This window comes from Bacillus rossius, chromosome 16 (assembly GCF_032445375.1).
Source record: "Bacillus rossius redtenbacheri isolate Brsri chromosome 16, Brsri_v3, whole genome shotgun sequence".
Taxonomy (NCBI): domain Eukaryota; kingdom Metazoa; phylum Arthropoda; class Insecta; order Phasmatodea; family Bacillidae; genus Bacillus; species Bacillus rossius.
The window spans coordinates 47412806-47432325 of NC_086343.1; positions in this window are offsets into that span (position 1 = coordinate 47412806).

Here is a 19520-nt window from a genome sequence, read left to right on the forward strand (position 1 = left end):
AAATACGTCACAGGAACAGACAAATACTAGATTTCCGACACAAGGAAACAAACCAAGGGACCAAGTCGTATGTAATTGAGTTAAAACACCAGAATGGAGACCAAACACCAAACCTATGTTTGAAAATTCAACACATCCGAACGGACAAGGAGGAAATAATGTAATGAATTTTAACAACCGTGAGTTTAATTCAAACGCGATATGGCATTCACCAGAGGCTAACCAAAATGCGCAACAGTTAAACTAAGTAGGGTTAGAGAGGATAGACTCCGAACGTCTAACCCAAAACTAGAGAATGGAGTCGAAAATAACTATAGCGGAAAAACGTTGAATATGTCTATGAGAAGCAATACGAAACAATTACACACTATAATTTTAAATAACAATGACAGGGAATTTTTAAGCGACGAAACAAATGAAGAAACCGCGATTAACGACAAAGAAGCTTTATGTCCTGAAATAACTTTAATGATTAATGGAGTAAAAGTACCAGTATTGTTAGACAGTGGGGCTGAAATTTCTTGCATCAGTTCTGACTGCGTCGAGATTATTGAAAGTTCAGGAGTAAAATTACCTATTCTGCCTGTACCTAACTTAAAGATCTTAGGTGTGACGACTAAATTTAGCCCGATCATCAACAAACAGACATTACTAGAAGTAAATGGACTTGGAACAACTAAGTTAGTACCAGTACTAATTGTTAATGGATTGTCGAAACTCATTATTCTAGGTACTGATTTTCTAACAAAATTCAATGTTATATTAGATTTTAGAAGATGTCTAGTTACTATTAATGACGACGAATCGTCATCAACCACTACGGAAAATTGGAAATTTACAGATCATTGTTTATGCACGTTAAAGAAGAAAAGAAGGGAAGAACAAACATGTTTTAATAACATTAATGATTCAATAGCTTCGGAATCAGATTTGAATAATGCTACAGTAGGTAACTCGTTAAATGAAGAAAAATTAAAAGGACGTTTATTTGAAGTCTTATCATTACATAAGGAAACTTTTTCTGACAGACCCAGATTAAATAAATCATACCAACCTAAAAATGAAATTAAAGAGGAAGAAACACGGAAGGAAAATCAAAATAAGTTAAAATCTCGTTTAATAGCTGCCGCCGACGCGCGCAGAAGAAGACTGAAACCTGCAAATAAAATTAATTTATCTTGCGGCGATTTAGTACTAAAGAGAACTAATTACAACAGTCAATTTTGGGAATTAGTTACAAAGAAACTTTTCTTATTATATGAAGGTCCTTATCGCATAACTAAGGTTATAAGAGAAAATTGTTATGAATTAGCAGATATTGACACAGGGAAAATCATAGGTCATTACAATGTAACCCAATTAAGAATTTATAAAGACCCTAATATGATAGAGAATTAAATTTTCAACCTTATTGAAAAACATACCATTAATTAAAGTTTGGAGGGGCAAAGTAATCGTTTATTTGAAAGTTTGTCTTATTTACACACACACTAATGATATGAATGCATAATATTTGTATAACGTGAAAGGTTAATGAAGTTACTAATTACGAAACCAAACAAAATTATGATACAATTGTTTAACTATGTTTAAAATAGAAAACATGTACATATTAAATAGAGAATTGTTTTGTTGTTTTATTATTTGAGGATGAATTGTATGTAATTCTTGTAAATATTTAACTATGATATGTGTTCAAGTGTAATTTTGTCCATAGTGTATTATTGTTATTGGAAGAATACCTCCAGTGTATAGTGTCACCATACACAATGTAGACATTCTTCGGAGGGGCATTCTATAAAGGTTGAACTTGTTAATTTCATATAACAAGATGGATGAACAAAATTAATGTAGCATATTTATAATTTCACTTCACTACACATTTTATTTCTCTATGAACCATAAATCAGTAATTTGTATTTATATCTTTGAAGGTAATACTTCTTTGCTCAAGTAATGATATTTGTTTAACGAATAAGAATGATTTTTTTTCACAGTTCACATGTAATATTATATGACGAATATTTGTAAAACAATCTGGTATTGGTGGAAAAGATTTAACAAAAATTATTGCTAGCTAATAAAAGTTTTGTTTGGAAGGAATGGAGAAAACGAAAGGAAATTGATATAGGAACTTCGAATAGGAAAGACATGACATTTTATGACTGCAGAAATTGAACTTATAACTGGTGAAATATTTTGAAGAATTATAAGAAATGATAGTAAATAGGAATAATATTAATGATTTGAAGAGAGTTATTGAAATAAAGAAGAATTATTATTTATAAGAAGATTTGAGTACTACAAGGCGATACCAGGAAGAAGACTACGAGCATAAACTACGAAGATCTGAAATCATATTAAGGCGTTCCCAGGACGAAGAAAGAAGTATTTATAATATTCAACTGTACGAGAACATACTTAAACGACGAGAGGCGTTCCCAGGACGAAGACAATCAACGATAGGCGTTCCCAGGACGAAGACGATCAACGATAGGCGTTCCCAGGACGAAGACGATCAACGATAGGCGTTCCCAGGACGAAGACGATCAACGATAGGCGTTCCCAGGACGAAGATGGTCATCTAGAGGCGTTTCCAGGACGAAGGTTTGAAACATCGAAAGGCGTTCCCAGGACGAAGACGACTAATTGATACTAGGCGTTCCCAGGACGAAGGTACAAGACAAGGATGAAGACGCAGCAGATTCTCTGCTGAGGTCCTGGCTGAAAGAAGACAAACCTAGTAACGCAAAGTTCGTTACCACGGAACTATAATAACAGGTCGGTTATATAATGATTAAGGAATGTCACAACATTTAGAAGCTTGCAAAACTGACACTCGGGAATAATTAATATCACTTGAAATCGCTTACTAAATCTTTTCACACTACCAGATTGCTTAAGTTAGGGACAACTTGAGTTAAAGTTCACAAAATCGTTGTATACAAGCTAATCCAAGGTTTTACGAATTTTTCCACGATATACCCAACTCTACCCCTGAATAGTCCGGACAACAATAAAATAAATTTTAATTAATGGTGTGTAGTACAAATTAATTAAAATTTCAGTAATTGTAATGTTTATTCATTATTACAACTTCGTAGAAGTTGTTGGCGCCCACAAATTAAACTAAATGATTCGTTCTTTTGTTCTTATCATATAAATACACCAGAACGAGTCTAAGTACTTTCGAGTCTTATAAAGTCAAATATATTTATTATAAATAATAAAGAATTTGATAGATAAGGCCCGTTTAACACCTCGCTCTATCTCAACTTATCTCTCTGTCTCTCTATCTCACTCAATATATATCACTCTTCCTCTGTCTCTCTGTTATATTTAAATCAATTGTGTCAGGCGTGCACACGTATACAACAAAAACAGACGAAGTCCCGCTATATAATATGAAATAAACACATTTTTTAAAACGATTTGTGCTCCAACTATTGCAAAATAGTTATACCGTCTCAGTAACCTTAATGGGCATGCGCATAACAAATCACTAAAATTTCATCGCAATCGGATGAATGGTATAGAAACGCATACGGCACAAAAAAACGAAAATTAAAGACATGACAAACGCATCAATCGATGGTGCGTTTAAAATTCAAGGCAACTAACTCTATCTATTGACGAAGTTAAGAACAAAAATGTCATGAGCGCCTTTATTTTGCTAGCCGCTGCGAGCTCCACTAAGCGGACTGGTCTCACCAAGGAGAAAAATATGAAATTGCCAGATCTTACTATGTGTATGATCGTGTGTCAGACATAGAGAAATGACACTCACTCACTATTTGTATGTCTATGACCTATAATTTTTTCTGTTATAAAATGAAATTATCACTTTTTCACTCCCTTAGGGATGGAATTTCATATTAATATGTGGTCTATGTGTTAATCCAGGTAATGAGCTCGCTGTAGGCGGGGAAGGTTGCTCAAGTGCTAATTGATCAGCTATCGACCAGGGTTGAAAAATATAAAATTCTATTAAAAATTAGGGGTTGGTGATAGAAGAGTGAAAATTGAGGTTTGTATGTATTTTTTAATGCCACATTATAAAAAAATAAAAAAAAGTCCAAAAAATTTTAAAATAATGTTAGGGGTGGACAAATCTTATCAGAAAGAGGTATGAAAAATAGATAGTAGCCGATTCTCACACCTACTGAATATGCATACAAAATTTGATAAAAATCGGTCAAGCCGTTTCGGAGGAGTACGGTAACTGACACTGTGACACGAGAATTTTATATATAAGATATGTGTACCAGTGTAATATCCAGATATAAAAAAAAATATATTCTATTTATTTCAACATGAGCAAAGCATTTGATACTTTCCAACAAAATCTTATTATCAAAAAAATTGGTTGTCTGTGAAGTCGGTTTACAGACAACGTGACAACGTCATAGCAAAACTTTGATGAAATGATTGCATACTTTTATCAACAAAATTGAATCATTTTTATTGAATTATCACTATTTTGTATGGATACAAAGGAGTGAAATGAAATCTACAGTTTAATTGATAAATTTACTTATTTGAACTCATTAATTCAAATATGTTTATTACTTTAACGAAGAGATTATTTTAACTATAACTTTTAAACGTGTTTGCTATTTAACTTCTTCCAATCTGTGTTATTCTGTTAAGGAAAGGACGATGATAGGAAAAGTAGGAAACGAATAGGAGTGTTTCAAGTTTAATGTGCCTCGAAAAAGTCAAATCGATGGTTGTTCCAATCGAGTGGAATAGAGATAAATGCGGCGCAAGCGTACAATGAGCGAAACGGGACACAGCGTAACGGAAAAATGTGCGTAATGGGGCACTTTTTCGTGCGTGCAGCCGTCGTTCATCGATTTATTAGACGTCACGTAAAAAACACTTTCTGCTCGACGACTCGCAAGACTATCAAAGCAAACACAGTTGTACAAGGAGCCTTGTTTAGTGTAATGACTAGAAGAAGTAAAATAAGAAACAAGTTGGTGCAGGACTCGTAAACTCACATAGTAAATTGTGAGCATTTCGAGATACAAAATTTCTCGCTACAGATTCTGTAATCCGGGAACGAAACTAGTCAATGGACAATTCGTGGTGATATTTTTCCTCGGCAAAGACTTGAAATATAGGCACCGAGCTGATGAGATATTGGGACAGAGAGCCCAAGATATGTGTCTCGCCAAGTACATGACTCATAGAAATGTCGTGGTCTGTGGGGCATCGAAAGTGATAAAGGCCAAGAATAAATTAAGAATGTGTTCTTGTCGCAATCTAGTCAGGGCCCACTAGACAAACGCCGCGATTTCCCACAAAACTGGTACAGGTGTTAAAAATGTCAAGATAAAAGCATTCTCTCTAAATAATAAGGTTACATGCAGATGTATACCAATATTTCTGCCGGCATTGGGTGACCTCCGTACAGTAAACGGTATAGTGCAGGCAGTCAACACTTAGAAGAACAGGTGGAAGCAGTTAGAAGAAGCCACTGACACAATGCCAGTACGGAATCCAGGGCCATGGGTTAAATAATCGCAGGACTTTAATTACAACATCAAAAAGTAAGTTGGGGCATTAAAAAAAAAAAGATCCCAAGTATTCTAAGTATGCTCGCTAACAATTATAGAATGAGTAAAGTATGCACACAAACAAAAATACCTAATTTCCCAAGAATGTTCGTGGGTGACAACAGTAGTATAAAAATGTATTTATTGGAACTGGTTCCTGGTTCAGGCGCGTGAGAAGCCGACCGCCATCTTGAAATCTGAAGTCATGGCAGCCATCTGGGGTAACCTTGAACTTGACCTTGAGATTTGACCATAGATTTTGACCTTTCCATTTGACCTTGATATTGTACTTTGGCATTAGTCACAATCTTTAAATCCACCATCTTGAAATTGAATGTACCACTCAATCGAATGTTAAACTTTGAATCTTAAATTCTAATGTTATTACTGCTATCTTAGATCTGATGTCACAACTTTTTTAATGAATAAAGCAAGACCATCATCTTGTCATCGTCTGCTGGAGGTGCCATCTTGGATGATGTCATGACAGTCATCTTGGTTTATTTATGGTCAAGGCAAAATTTCAAGGTCAATGTTAAATTTCAAGGTCAATGTTAAATTTCAAGGTCAAAGTTCAAGGTCAAGGTCAAATTTCAAGGTCAAGTTCAAAGTTCAATGCCTACAGTCGCGGTCAAAGGTATGGTGAACAGAAAATTATACTAACATGTCATCAGCACACTCTAGCAGACGAAAAAAACTTGATGTAGGCTTTTGGACATACGCCATTGCTTAGCACATGTATGTCTGCAGAAGAAAACTACAAAAAATACACAAATTAAGCAAAAATTGCTGTTGTCAGGATTTAACGCCACACAATATTCCACAACAGGAATATGGTCAACAAACAAGGAAAAAACAAAGAAAAATGGACAAACAGAACGAAAAAACCCCCACAAATGATGACAGCACAAAAATTCCGAACCCAAAAAAATTCAACACAACAGTTGAAACGAGACAAAAAACACAGCAAAACGAAAAGACGAAACAAAACACAATAGTTTTCCAAAAAAAAAAAAAGAGAAACGAAAAAACCCCCACAAATGACGACAGCACAAAAAATTTTGAACCCAAAAAATTCAGCACAACAGTCAAAACGAGACAAAAACACGACCAAACGAAAGGACGAAACAAACACAACAGTTTTCTAAAACAGAAACAAACAGAACAATTCTGGAATTGTTAAGCTATATTTTAGTTGAAAATCCTAAATTAATCAAAAAATTACTTTTTAAAGTAATGATTGATACAATCAATTTATGTCTTCGGTTCGATCCTTGACTGATGCAAACATTTTATTTTAATTGATTATCACATCAATTTAATATAAAAAGTGACAGGTTCAATAAATAAACTACCTAAAGTTTTTTACAAATAAATATTGTTTTGTAAATTTCACAAGTACAACAAACAAACCATTTTACATGATAGTACATGATAGTAGATTAACTAGGCACATTCAGTCAGCAACAAGGCACCTCCAGTTAGATGACCAGACCCGACCAGTCGCTTGGTCAGGCACATCCAGTTGGTGCTAAGGTACATCTAGTCAGTAGACAATAGGTATTTTCTTTCGATGCTCGGTGAACATTTCAAACAGTTCATCTACAAAGTCATGCGCATAGGCCAAGCGTCTCCAAACCAAAATGAATTTCTCGTCAATATTCAGCCTGTGTCTTTAGACAGCGGAGAAACACTGACATTCAAGACGATCTACATTCTCCTTGAATGTCTAGAGAATCCCTCCTATTGCGATCGTAGGTGAACATCCCACATTCCACATATAGAAAATAATATGTACTTCAAGTCAACAGTTGGTGACATCTGTTGGCAAGAATATGAAATACTCTCAAGAAGTTCGCTGATGAAATATTAAAGATTATTTTTTAAGTAATTGTTCAAATTTAAAACTATAAGTAAGAATCTGGTATTAGTCACAGATGCTAGTATGACGCCTGTAGCTTTACCGAAAGGACACTGCTGTAGATACTGCAGCAAGGATTTAACCATGAGAATGAATGCTTAATATTATAAGACGGAGTGTATTTTGGGTCCTTGTCAAAAACCATTCAGTTGCAGTCAGTGTCAGAAATTCTTTGTCAAAGATATTTCTTGAATTAACATCGCAAGACCTATTCAACTAAGCTAATTAAAGATAATGAGGACAGGTCTCCAACACCAAGGAAGTGGAATGAAGGCAAAATATTAGACGCACGATGAATGTAAAAGTGCTAAAGTAGTATACCAATGTATTTCCGGAAACAGGCGCCAGGCGGTGGATTGAAGACTGTCGGTCAGCCATATTGGATTGTGACGTCACGGCGGTCATCTTGAATGACCTTGACCTTGACCTAAACCCAGGTGGCCACTTTGGATACGCAATTTTGGATCCACCATTTTGGATGACGTCATTTTGTTTTCTCGAACATTCCGCCATTTTGTTTTCCGCCATTATGAATTATGACGTCACCGTTGCAATTATCGTTACGGTCGCCATCTTTAACTTTTTTATTTATTATCCGATTTTAATGAAACAAATTTTAAATTTTATAAAAAAATTAAATAAAAAATTTTTAATAATTCTTTTATAAAAAAACATACATTTACGACACGGAGTTCAGAGTCCTCGGTTCTAACCTGGTGAGGGCAAAAAAAATTAAAAATGGCGACCGATCCTTCCCTAGTGCTGGGTGCTGGCAGACTAGTAGTATATAATAGGGGAGCCTGAAACTGGGTCCTGGGTGAGGATTGAGGATTGTCGGTCCGCCATCTTGGATTGTGACGTCACGGCGGCCATCTTGGATGGTTGTGACCTTGACCTTGACCTTGACCCCGGCGGCCATTTTGGATCCGCCATCTTGGATCCGCCATTTTGGATGTCATTGTGTGTTCTCGAAAATTCCGGCGATGTGTTTTCCGCCATATTGGATAATAACGTCACCGATGCAATTTCCGTTACGGTCGCCATCTTTAAAATCTTTATTTATTATCCGATTATAATGATTTTTTTTTAAATTATAAAAAAATTCACTTAATAAAATTTTAATAACTCTTTTATAAAAAACAAACATTTACGACACGGAGTTCGGAGTCCTCGGTTCTAACCCGACGAGTGCAAAAAAAATTAAAAATGGCGACAGGCTCCTTCCCTCACAGTGGACGCAGGCAGACTGACTCCCACCACTTTTTTTCAAAGCATATATATCGTCAGCTGGTATGACGACATGTCCACCATCTTGTCTTCGTCCGCTGGAGATCACCATCTTGTTTTCGTCCGCTAGAGTGTGCTGATACCATGTTAGTATAATTATCTGGTCACCACACCTTTGACCTTGAACTTTGACCTTGACCTTGAAATTTGACCTTGACCTTGAAATTTGACTTTGTCCTTGAAATTTGACTTTGTCCTTGTCGACCATCATGGATTCGACATTTTATGTTCAGTACATGCTACTAGGAGCTACCACCTGCCGGAGTACACCATCTTGTGTGTGTACTTGTATTATAGAGTACATTTCCATCTGGATAATTTTATTCTAACCCGCTACAGTGCAGTAATGATTTATTACGGAGGTGCCCCCCGCCATCTTGAAATTCGGCCGCCATCTTGAAATCATGAAATAATGTAGCTAGAAAAGCGGGAAATAAATCCAAAATTCATTTAATAAATCACTCATTAACTTACATATCGATTCGATCCGCTCAAGTCCTTGGTTCGATCCTCGATCGATGCAATAATGTTTAACTTTATGAAAAAAAATAATAAATACAATAAACCATGTTCAACATTCTTAAAGAGACTTTAAATCATCTACAACCATCATCCTATCAGACATCAAGACCACCATATTGGAAATTCGTAATTGTAATGCTAGAGATTCGGGAAAAAGTTCAAAATTCATTAAATAAATTTGTAATCTATATACTGATTGATTAGATCGTCTAAGGTCCTTGGTTCGATCCCTGGCCGATACAAAAAACTTTAATTTTAAAAAAGTATCAGAAAAGTGTAAGGTTCGAGAAATAAAACACCTCAAAGTCTTTTACAAACATAATATTTATTACCAATTTCTATCCTACTACAGAATCACTTGCGAAAGCCAGCAATCTTATAAACATTTAGCCCTGCATAGACGTACAACGACTACTTCTTAGCTCCAAATGGCTCCAAATGGCCTCCAAATGGCTCCAACAGCCTCCAAATGCTTAACACAGCTCCAAATGGCTCCAAATGCTCCAAAAGGCTCCAAATGCTTGACAGCTCTAAATGCTCCAACAGCTCCAAAAAAAGGCTCCAAATGCTCCAACAGCCTCCAAATGCTTAACACAGCTCCAAATTGTCTCCAAATGGCTCCAACAGCCTCCAAATGCTTAACACAATTCCAAATGGCTCCAAATGCTCCAAACGGCCTCCAAATGCTTAACACAGCTCCAAATGGCTCCAAATTCTCCAAACGGCCTCCAATTGCTTGACAGCTCCAAATGTCTCCAGCAGCTCCAAATGCTCCAAATGCTTGACAGCTCCAAATGCTTCAAAAGTCTCCAAATGCTCCAAATGCTTGACAGCTCCAAATTGCTTCAAAAGGCTCCAAATGCTCCAAATGCTTGACAGCTCCAAATGTTTCAAAAGGCTCCAATTGCTCCAAGAGCTCCATCTTCAATTGGTTCCAACTGATTCCAATTACTTTTCTTATCGAACTTGGCATGATTACTAACATGTCTTTATTAGTTTACATTTTGACCGACAGTGGTAACGTATTTCGCACCTTTAAGTTATAAGTTTTATTTAGAAATCAGATTACGATAAATGGTAGATACCATTTGGAAAGAAAATATATTAATTTATCTTAAAGTTTATACACATACATTTAATTTAAGCAATTATTGTATGTAGCCAGCTTCCCTCAGTTCTTTGAGTATGAAGGATATTTCTTTAATGTTCGAATAGTTTCCTGCACAAAGCGATCCATGTAGTAGACGTAGCCTGTCAACCAATATGTTAGGATCTTCCCATGAGGTATAATCAATCTCTTCTTCTGCGTTCATCATCCTTGCATGTTTATAATAAATATTATCTCTGGTGTCTATCGTTTTAACACCAACCACAAGGTCACTTTCCTCATCGTGCCAGTGATTATCACAAGCTTGATCAGGATAATTTATTTTATTACGACAGTAGTATAGTTTGGCCGGAACTGGCACTGGGTTCTGGGTGTGGATTGTGATTGTCGGTCCGCCATATTGGATTGTGACGTCACGGCGGCCATCTTGGAGGAGCGTAACGGGACACAGCGTAACGGGACAAGTTTGACCTTGACCTTTGACCCTCAAAATTCGCCAAAATTAGGCAAAAAATTCCCAAAATTCCTCAAAATTCGCCAAAATTTACATTTCTGTGGAAGATTTCCCTTCCCCGGGGCGTGGATTGAGATTGTCGATCCGCCATCTCTGATTGTGACGTCACGGCGGCCATCTTGTATGAGTGTAACGGGACATAGCGTAACGGGACAAGTTTGACCTTGACCCCGGCGGCCATTTTGGATCCGCCATCTTGGATCCGCCATTTTGGATGACGTAATTGTGTGTTCTCGAAAATTCCGGCTTTGTGTTTTCCGCCATATTGGATGATGACGTCACTGTTTCAATTTCCGTTACGACCGCCATCTTTAACTTTTTTATTTATTATCCGATTTTAATGAAATTTTTTTTAAAAATTATAAACAAATTAAATAATAAAATTTTAATACATTATTTATAAAAAATATACATTAACGATACGGAGTTCGGAGTCCTCGGTTCGAACCCGGTGAGGGCAAAAAAATTAAAAATGGCGACCGATCCTTCCTCAATGGTGACTGCAGACAGACTGACTCCCACCACTTTTTTTAAAGCATATATATCGTCACCTAGTATGATGTCATGTACGCCATCTTGAAATTTGGACGCCATCTTGAAAATCTTTATTTATTATCCGATTTTAATGAAAAAAATTCCAAAATTCATCAAAAAATTAACGTATTTGAATTCTGTTTGATTATATCGATGTACGTCCTTGGTTAGATTCCCGGCGAGAGAAAACGGTCGATCCTTCCTCCATGAAAGCTACCTAGACTGATCTACCACCAACAATACCAAGGTATATATCGTCAACTGGTATGACATCATGTCCGCCATCTTGTCTTCATCCGCTGGAGACAACCATCTTGTTTTCGTCTGCTAGAGTGTGCCGATAACATGCAGTATATTTATCTGCTCACCATACTTTTGTCCTCAACTGTTGACACTGAACATTGACCTTGACATTGAACATTGACCTTGGCCTTTGACCATGACCTTGAAATTTGACCTTGATATTTGACCTTGACCTTGAAATTTGACCTTGGCCCTGAAATTTGACTTTGACCTTGACCTTGAAATTTGACTTAGTCCTTGAAATTTGACTTTGTCCTTGTCGACCATCATGGATCCGACATTTTATGTTCAGTACATGCTACCAGGAGCTACCACCTGCTGGAGTATGCCATATTGTGTGTGTACTTGTATTATAGAGTACATTTCCATCTGGATAATTTTATTCTAACCCGCTACAGTGCAGTAATCATTTATTATGGAGGTGCCCCCCGCCATCTTGAAATTCGGCCGCCATCTTGAACTCATGTAATAATGTAGCTAGAAAAGCGGGAAAAAATCCAAAATTCATTAAATAAATTAGTAATCCATATAATGATTGATTGGATCGACTAAGGTCCTTGGTTCGATCCCTGACCGATACAAAACAACTTCAATTTAAAAAAATAATAAAAAAAGTGTTAGGTTTGAGAAAATAAAAACACCGCAAGTTCTTTTTAAAAAATTTTATTACATAAATTCAATACACTACTACAAGTACAAAAATAAACACTGACAAATTACCAAAGCCTTTTGGATTCCTCGATTCAAACAGTCTTCTTATTGTACGGACTAAGCCTTTTACATGACTTTAAATGTCTATCCGATCCGTTCATCACCACAGCCAGAGACGGACTGAAGTTCATAGTACTTATATAGTCTCATTAGCCGGAACAACACATGAGTCAAATCAATAACCATGTTCATTATACTTCTCGGAGCATTTTTTATAATGACGATGTAAGCTATCGAGACATGAAATTAGTTTATTGCACTTATTGCACTGAAATTGTATTCTTTGAACATTATTAGAACAACCGCTTCTTTCATGTCTGCGAGCATTTGAGGTGATAGTAAATGATGCACCACAGTATTTGCACTGATGCAAAGTACGCTCTTCATTAATTGAAGTATTCAATGCTGATGAAACGTCAGCTGATGGTGGAACAGCACATATCGAAGTCTCCCCCAGTGTTGTCAGAGGCGTTGCCAACGGGATCTGCTCCAACATCGTCGGCGCCGACGTCACGGTTCCCGTAGTCGATGGTACATCCTCCATTGAGTACGACGTTAAAGTCGGTAAAGATGCCATCGAAGTCTCAAGAACAGGCAATTACACGACTTATGCACCAGAATAAACAAACTAGGTGATCCGTACACCGTCGAAGCCAGTAACAAACTGAGCGTCCTGCTGTCTAGGACTCGTTTATATACATTAACCGGTTTGAATAATACGCTAGTCAAATCAAGAACAATTTACTAAAATACTAGAGTCAAAACAACATTAAAAAAATAGAAGCACCATCAACAAAAAAAGGAAGCACATTTGGAAGCACCGTCATCGAAAAGGCAGCACATTTGGAAGCACCGACTACGAAAAGGCAGCACATTTGACAGCACCGACAACGAAAAGGCAGCACAATAGGAAGCACCGACTACGAAAAAACAGCACATTTGGAAGCACCGTCATCGAAAAGGCAGAACATTTGGAAGCACCGACTACGAAAAGGCAGCACATTTGACAGCACCGACAACGAAAAGGCAGCACGTTTGGAAGCACCGACTACGAAAAGGCAGCACATTTGGAAGCACCGACTACGAAAAGGCAGCACATTTGGAAGCACCGACTACGAAAAGGCAGCACATTTGACAGCACCGACAACGAAAAGGCAGCACATTTGGAAGCACCGACTACGAAAAGGCAGCACATTTGGAAGCACCGACTACGAAAAGGCAGCACATTTGGCAGCACCGACAACGAAAAGGCAGCACATTTGGAAGCACCGACTACAAAAAGGCAGCACATTTGACAGCACCGACAACGAAAAGGCAGCACATTTGGAAGCACCACCATCGAAAAGGCAGCACATTTGGAAGCATCGACTACGAAAAGGCAGCACATTTGGAAGCACCGGCAACGAAAAGGCAGCACATTTGGAAGCACCGACAACGAAAAGGCAGCACATTTGGAAGCACCGACAACGAAAAGGCAGCACATTTGGAAGCACCACCATCGAAAAGGCAGCACATTTGGAAGCTCCATCAACAACAAAAAAAAGGCAAAAAGGAAGCACAAGTTAGAAATCAGAATACACGAAATAAAAACATTAAATTCTTATAATTTAAATTATTTATTTTATTGCTTTACATTATACAAATGCAAGTAAAACAAGCCATTATTGTATGTAGCCAGCATTCCTCAGTTCCTTGAGTATGAAGGATATTTCTTTGATGCACGAATAGTTTCCTGCACAAAGCGAACCATGTAGAAGTCTTAGCCGGTCAACCAATATGTTTGGATCTTTCCATGATGTGTAATCATTCTCTTCTACCACCATCTTCCTTACACCTTTATAATAAATATTATGATCTCTGGTGTCTTCCGTTTTACCACCAACCTCAGGGTAACTTTCATGTTTGAGACGGTGATCATCACAAGCTTGATCAGATTTATTTAATATATCACGTCGTTTCCATCGTTTCGGTCTCAGGACACCGCCACATTCTTCGATCTTGGCAGCTTTAGGTGCTTCATCATAGTCTATGTCTTTGTCAACAGCCTCAGAGTCACTGTAACAATCACCGTAGAAGGAATCGTCTTCACCCAATTTACCGTAATAATTCGATGTTGATGATGTTGTAGTGTCTTCATCGTCTTCATGCTTCCTTTTTATGAGTCCATCATTTTTACAAAGTAGGAAAGATCTACTTGAATTCGGCTGGAATATATTCTCACTTTTCACGTTAAGGATTCTTCCATTGTCTTCATTCTTCCGTAAATCATCAACCTCCTTCAATTTAAGTTCTTTGTCGAGATCGGAAGAGCCAAGAAAATTATTGTCGTAATGCAGATCACTCTTCCTTAGGCTAGTAGATTCATCGTTGTCCTCTAGCTTGTACGCAGGCTTGGCGCTACAAGTTCTGCCATGTCTTTTTAGGCTCTCTCTCCGCGTAAACGACTTGCTACATCGAACACAACTTATCATATTGCGCAGTGGATTTTTAACACAGTCATTCTTCTCGTGTTGTCTTTTATTCTTTCTCAAGATAAACTCTTTACTGCAAAACTTACACCTATGTTCTATCGATACAGCGTCAGATCCCGAATCGGAATTCATATTAGTTACTGAGACTAATGCCAGATACCAATTGAGTGTTTTAAATTAGATCCAATACTTAAATAGAAATTTTTTCATATTTCATTAGCGAGAATTAATATATCTCATGCAAAAGTACTTTATGCATGTAGTTCTGCTTTTCAACAACAGATGTCGCCACATGTTACTTGCAGGTAAATCATATTTAGTTTTTTTATGCGGGATGCGGGATGCTCACTAACGATCGCAAAAGAAGGATGGCTTCGCTAGACTCCAAGGAAAAGGAAGTATGTTGGTGCTCCACAGATGTCTCATGGCGTAATATTAATATGACTGAGTAATGATATTTTTTAATTCCACCTGATGAAAATATTGCAAGTTTTGATTTAGTAGCAGAAATTATCGAATTAAATGTAACTCCAAATAAAATGACATGTCTCATTAGACAAAAAAAAATCCATGTGGAGAGCGGTTTCTCAGAATAGTCAGAAACACTTGAAGAAACCGCAGGATTGATTGCAAGAACACGGGAAAAACCATCAAAATATTGACAAGAATAATCAGGAGCACACGGAGAAAACCATCATAATATTGGCAAGAATAATCAGGAGCACACGGAGAAAACCATCATAATATTGACCAGATTAATCAGAAGTACTCGGAGAAAACCACCACATGTTTTCTTTGATATCATAAAATAACAGGAAAAAGTATTAAATATAAAAATAAATTAATAAAAATAATTAAAAAAATTAAAAAAAATTAAAAAAAATGCATAAACAGTTTCTGCTAGCTTGTAAACTTATCATTGTTGAGCAAAGATAGAGTTCTTGTACAAGCCAGAAATTTATGCATTTTTTTAATTTTTTTTTAATTTTTTTAAATTTTTTTTATTAATTTATTTTTATATTTAATACTTTTTCCTGTAATTTTATGATATCAAAGAAAACATGTGGTGTTTTTCTCCGAGTACTTCTGATTAATCTGGTCAATATTATGATGGTTTTCTCCGTGTGCTCCTGATTATTCTTGCCAATATTATGATGGTTTTCTCCGTGTGCTCCTGATTATTCTTGTCAATATTTTGATGGTTTTTCCCGTGTTCTTGCAATCAATCCTGCGGTTTCTTCAAGTGTTTCTGACTATTCTGAGAAACCGCTCTCCGCATGGATTTTTTTTTGTCTAATGAGACATGTCATTTTATTTGGAGTTACATTTAATTCGATAATTTCTGCTACTAAATCAAAACTTGCAATATTTTCATAGGGTGGAATTAAAAAATATCATTACTCAGTCAAATTAATATTACGCCATGAGACATCTGTGGAGCACCAACATACTTCCTTTTTCTTGGAGTCTAGCGAAGCCATCCTTCTTTTGCGATCGTTAGTGAGCATCCCGCATCCCGCATAAAAAAACTAAATATGATTTACCTGCAAGTAACATGTGGCGACATCTGTTGTTGAAAAGCAGAACTACATGCATAAAGTACTTTTGCATGAGATATATTAATTCTCGCTGATGAAATATGAAAAAATTTCTATTTAAGTATTGGATCTAATTTAAAACACTCAATTGGTATCTGGCATTAGTCTCAGTAACTAATATGAATTCCGATTCGGGATCTGACGCTGTATCGAAAGAACATAGGTGTAAGTTTTGCAGTAAAGAGTTTATCTTGACAAAGAATAAAACACAACACGAGAAGAATGACTGTGTTAAAAATCCACTGCGCAATATGATAAGTTGTGTTCGATGTAGCAAGTCGTTTACGCGGAGAGAGAGCCTAAAAAGACATGGCAGAACTTGTAGCGCCAAGCCTGCGTACAAGCTAGAGGACAACGATGAATCTACTAGCCTAAGGAAGAGTGATCTGCATTACGACAATAATTTTCTTGGCTCTTCCGATCTCGACAAAGAACTTAAATTGAAGGAGGTTGATGATTTACGGAAGAATGAAGACAATGGAAGAATCCTTAACGTGAAAAGTGAGAATATATTCCAGCCGAATTCAAGTAGATCTTTCCTACTTTGTAAAAATGATGGACTCCTAAAAAGGAAGCATGAAGACGATGAGACACTTCAACATCATCAACATCGAATTATTACGGTAAATTGGGTGAAGACGATTCCTTCTACGGTGATTGTTACAGTGACTCTGATGCTGTTGACAAAGACATAGACTATGATGAAGCACCTAAAGCTGCCAAGATCGAAGAATGTGGCGGTGTCCTGAGACCGAAACGATGGAAACGACGTGATATATTAAATAAATCTGATCAAGCTTGTGATGATCACCGTCTCAAACATGAAAGTTACCCTGAGGTTGGTGGTAAAACGGAAGACACCAGAGATCATAATATTTATTATAAAGGTGTAAGGAAGATGGTGGTAGAAGAGAATGATTACACATCATGGAAAGATCCAAACATATTGGTTGACCGGCTAAGACTTCTACATGGTTCGCTTTGTGCAGGAAACTATTCGTGCATCAAAGAAATATCCTTCATACTCAAGGAACTGAGGAATGCTGGCTACATACAATAATGGCTTGTTTTACTTGCATTTGTATAATGTAAAGCAATAAAATAAATAATTTAAATTATAAGAATTTAATGTTTTTATTTCGTGTATTCTGATTTCTAACTTGTGCTTCCTTTTTGCCTTTTTTTTGTTGTTGATGGAGCTTCCAAATGTGCTGCCTTTTCGATGGTGGTGCTTCCAAATGTGCTGCCTTTTCGTTGTCGGTGCTTCCAAATGTGCTGCCTTTTCGTTGTCGGTGCTTCCAAATGTGCTGCCTTTTCGTTGCCGGTGCTTCCAAATGTGCTGCCTTTTCGTAGTCGATGCTTCCAAATGTGCTGCCTTTTCGATGGTGGTGCTTCCAAATGTGCTGCCTTTTCGTTGTCGGTGCTGTCAAATGTGCTGCCTTTTTGTAGTCGGTGCTTCCAAATGTGCTGCCTTTTCGTTGTCGGTGCTGCCAAATGTGCTGCCTTTTCGTAGTCGGTGCTTCCAAATGTGCTGCCTTTTCGTAGTCGGTGCTTCCAAATGTGCTGCCTTTTCGTTGTCGGTGCTGTCAAATGTGCTGCCTTTTCGTAGTCGGTGCTTCCAAATGTGCTGCCTTTTCGTAGTCGGTGCTTCCAAATGTGCTGCCTTTTCGTAGTCGGTGCTTCCAAACGTGCTGCCTTTTCGTTGTCGGTGCTGTCAAATGTGCTGCCTTTTCGTAGTCGGTGCTTCCACATGTTCTGCCTTTTCGATGACGGTGCTTCCAAATGTGCTGTTTTTTCGTAGTCGGTGCTTCCTATTGTGCTGCCTTTTCGTTGTCGGTGCTGTCAAATGTGCTGCCTTTTCGTAGTCGGTGCTTCCAAATGTGCTGCCTTTTCGATGACGGTGCTTCCAAATGTGCTTCCTTTTTTTGTTTTTGGTGCTTCTATTTTTTTAATGTTGTTTTGACTCTAGTATTTTAGTAAATTGTTCTTGATTTGACTAGCGTATTATTCAAACCGGTTAATGTATATAAACGAGTCCTAGACAGCAGGACGCTCAGTTTGTTACTGGCTTCGACGGTGTACGGATCACCTAGTTTGTTTATTCTGGTGCATAAGTCGTGTAATTGCCTGTTCTTGAGACTTCGATGGCATCTTTACCGACTTTAACGTCGTACTCAATGGAGGATGTACCATCGACTACGGGAACCGTGACGTCGGCGCCGACGATGTTGGAGCAGATCCCGTTGGCAACGCCTCTGACAACACTGGGGGAGACTTCGATATGTGCTGTTCCACCATCAGCTGACGTTTCATCAGCATTGAATACTTCAATTAATGAAGAGCGTACTTTGCATCAGTGCAAATACTGTGGTGCATCATTTACTATCACCTCAAATGCTCGCAGACATGAAAGAAGCGGTTGTTCTAATAATGTTCAAAGAATACAATTTCAGTGCAATAAGTGCAATAAACTAATTTCATGTCTCGATAGCTTACATCGTCATTATAAAAAATGCTCCGAGAAGTATAATGAACATGGTTATTGATTTGACTCATGTGTTGTACCGGCTAATGAGACTATATAAGTACTATGAACTTCAGTCCGTCTCTGGCTGTGGTGATGAACGGATCGGATAGACATTTAAAGTCATGTAAAAGGCTTAGTCCGTACAATAAGAAGACTGTTTGAATCGAGGAATCCAAAAGGCTTTGGTAATTTGTCAGTGTTTTTTTTTTGTACTTGTAGTAGTGTATTGAATTTATGTAATAAAATTTTTTAAAAAGAACTTGCGGTGTTTTTATTTTCTCAAACCTAACACTTTTTTTATTATTTTTTTAAATTGAAGTTGTTTTGTATCGGTCAGGGATCGAACCAAGGACCTTAGTCGATCCAATCAATCATTATATGGATTACTAATTTATTTAATGAATTTTGGATTTTTTCCCGCTTTTCTAGCTACATTATTACATGAGTTCAAGATGGCGGCCGA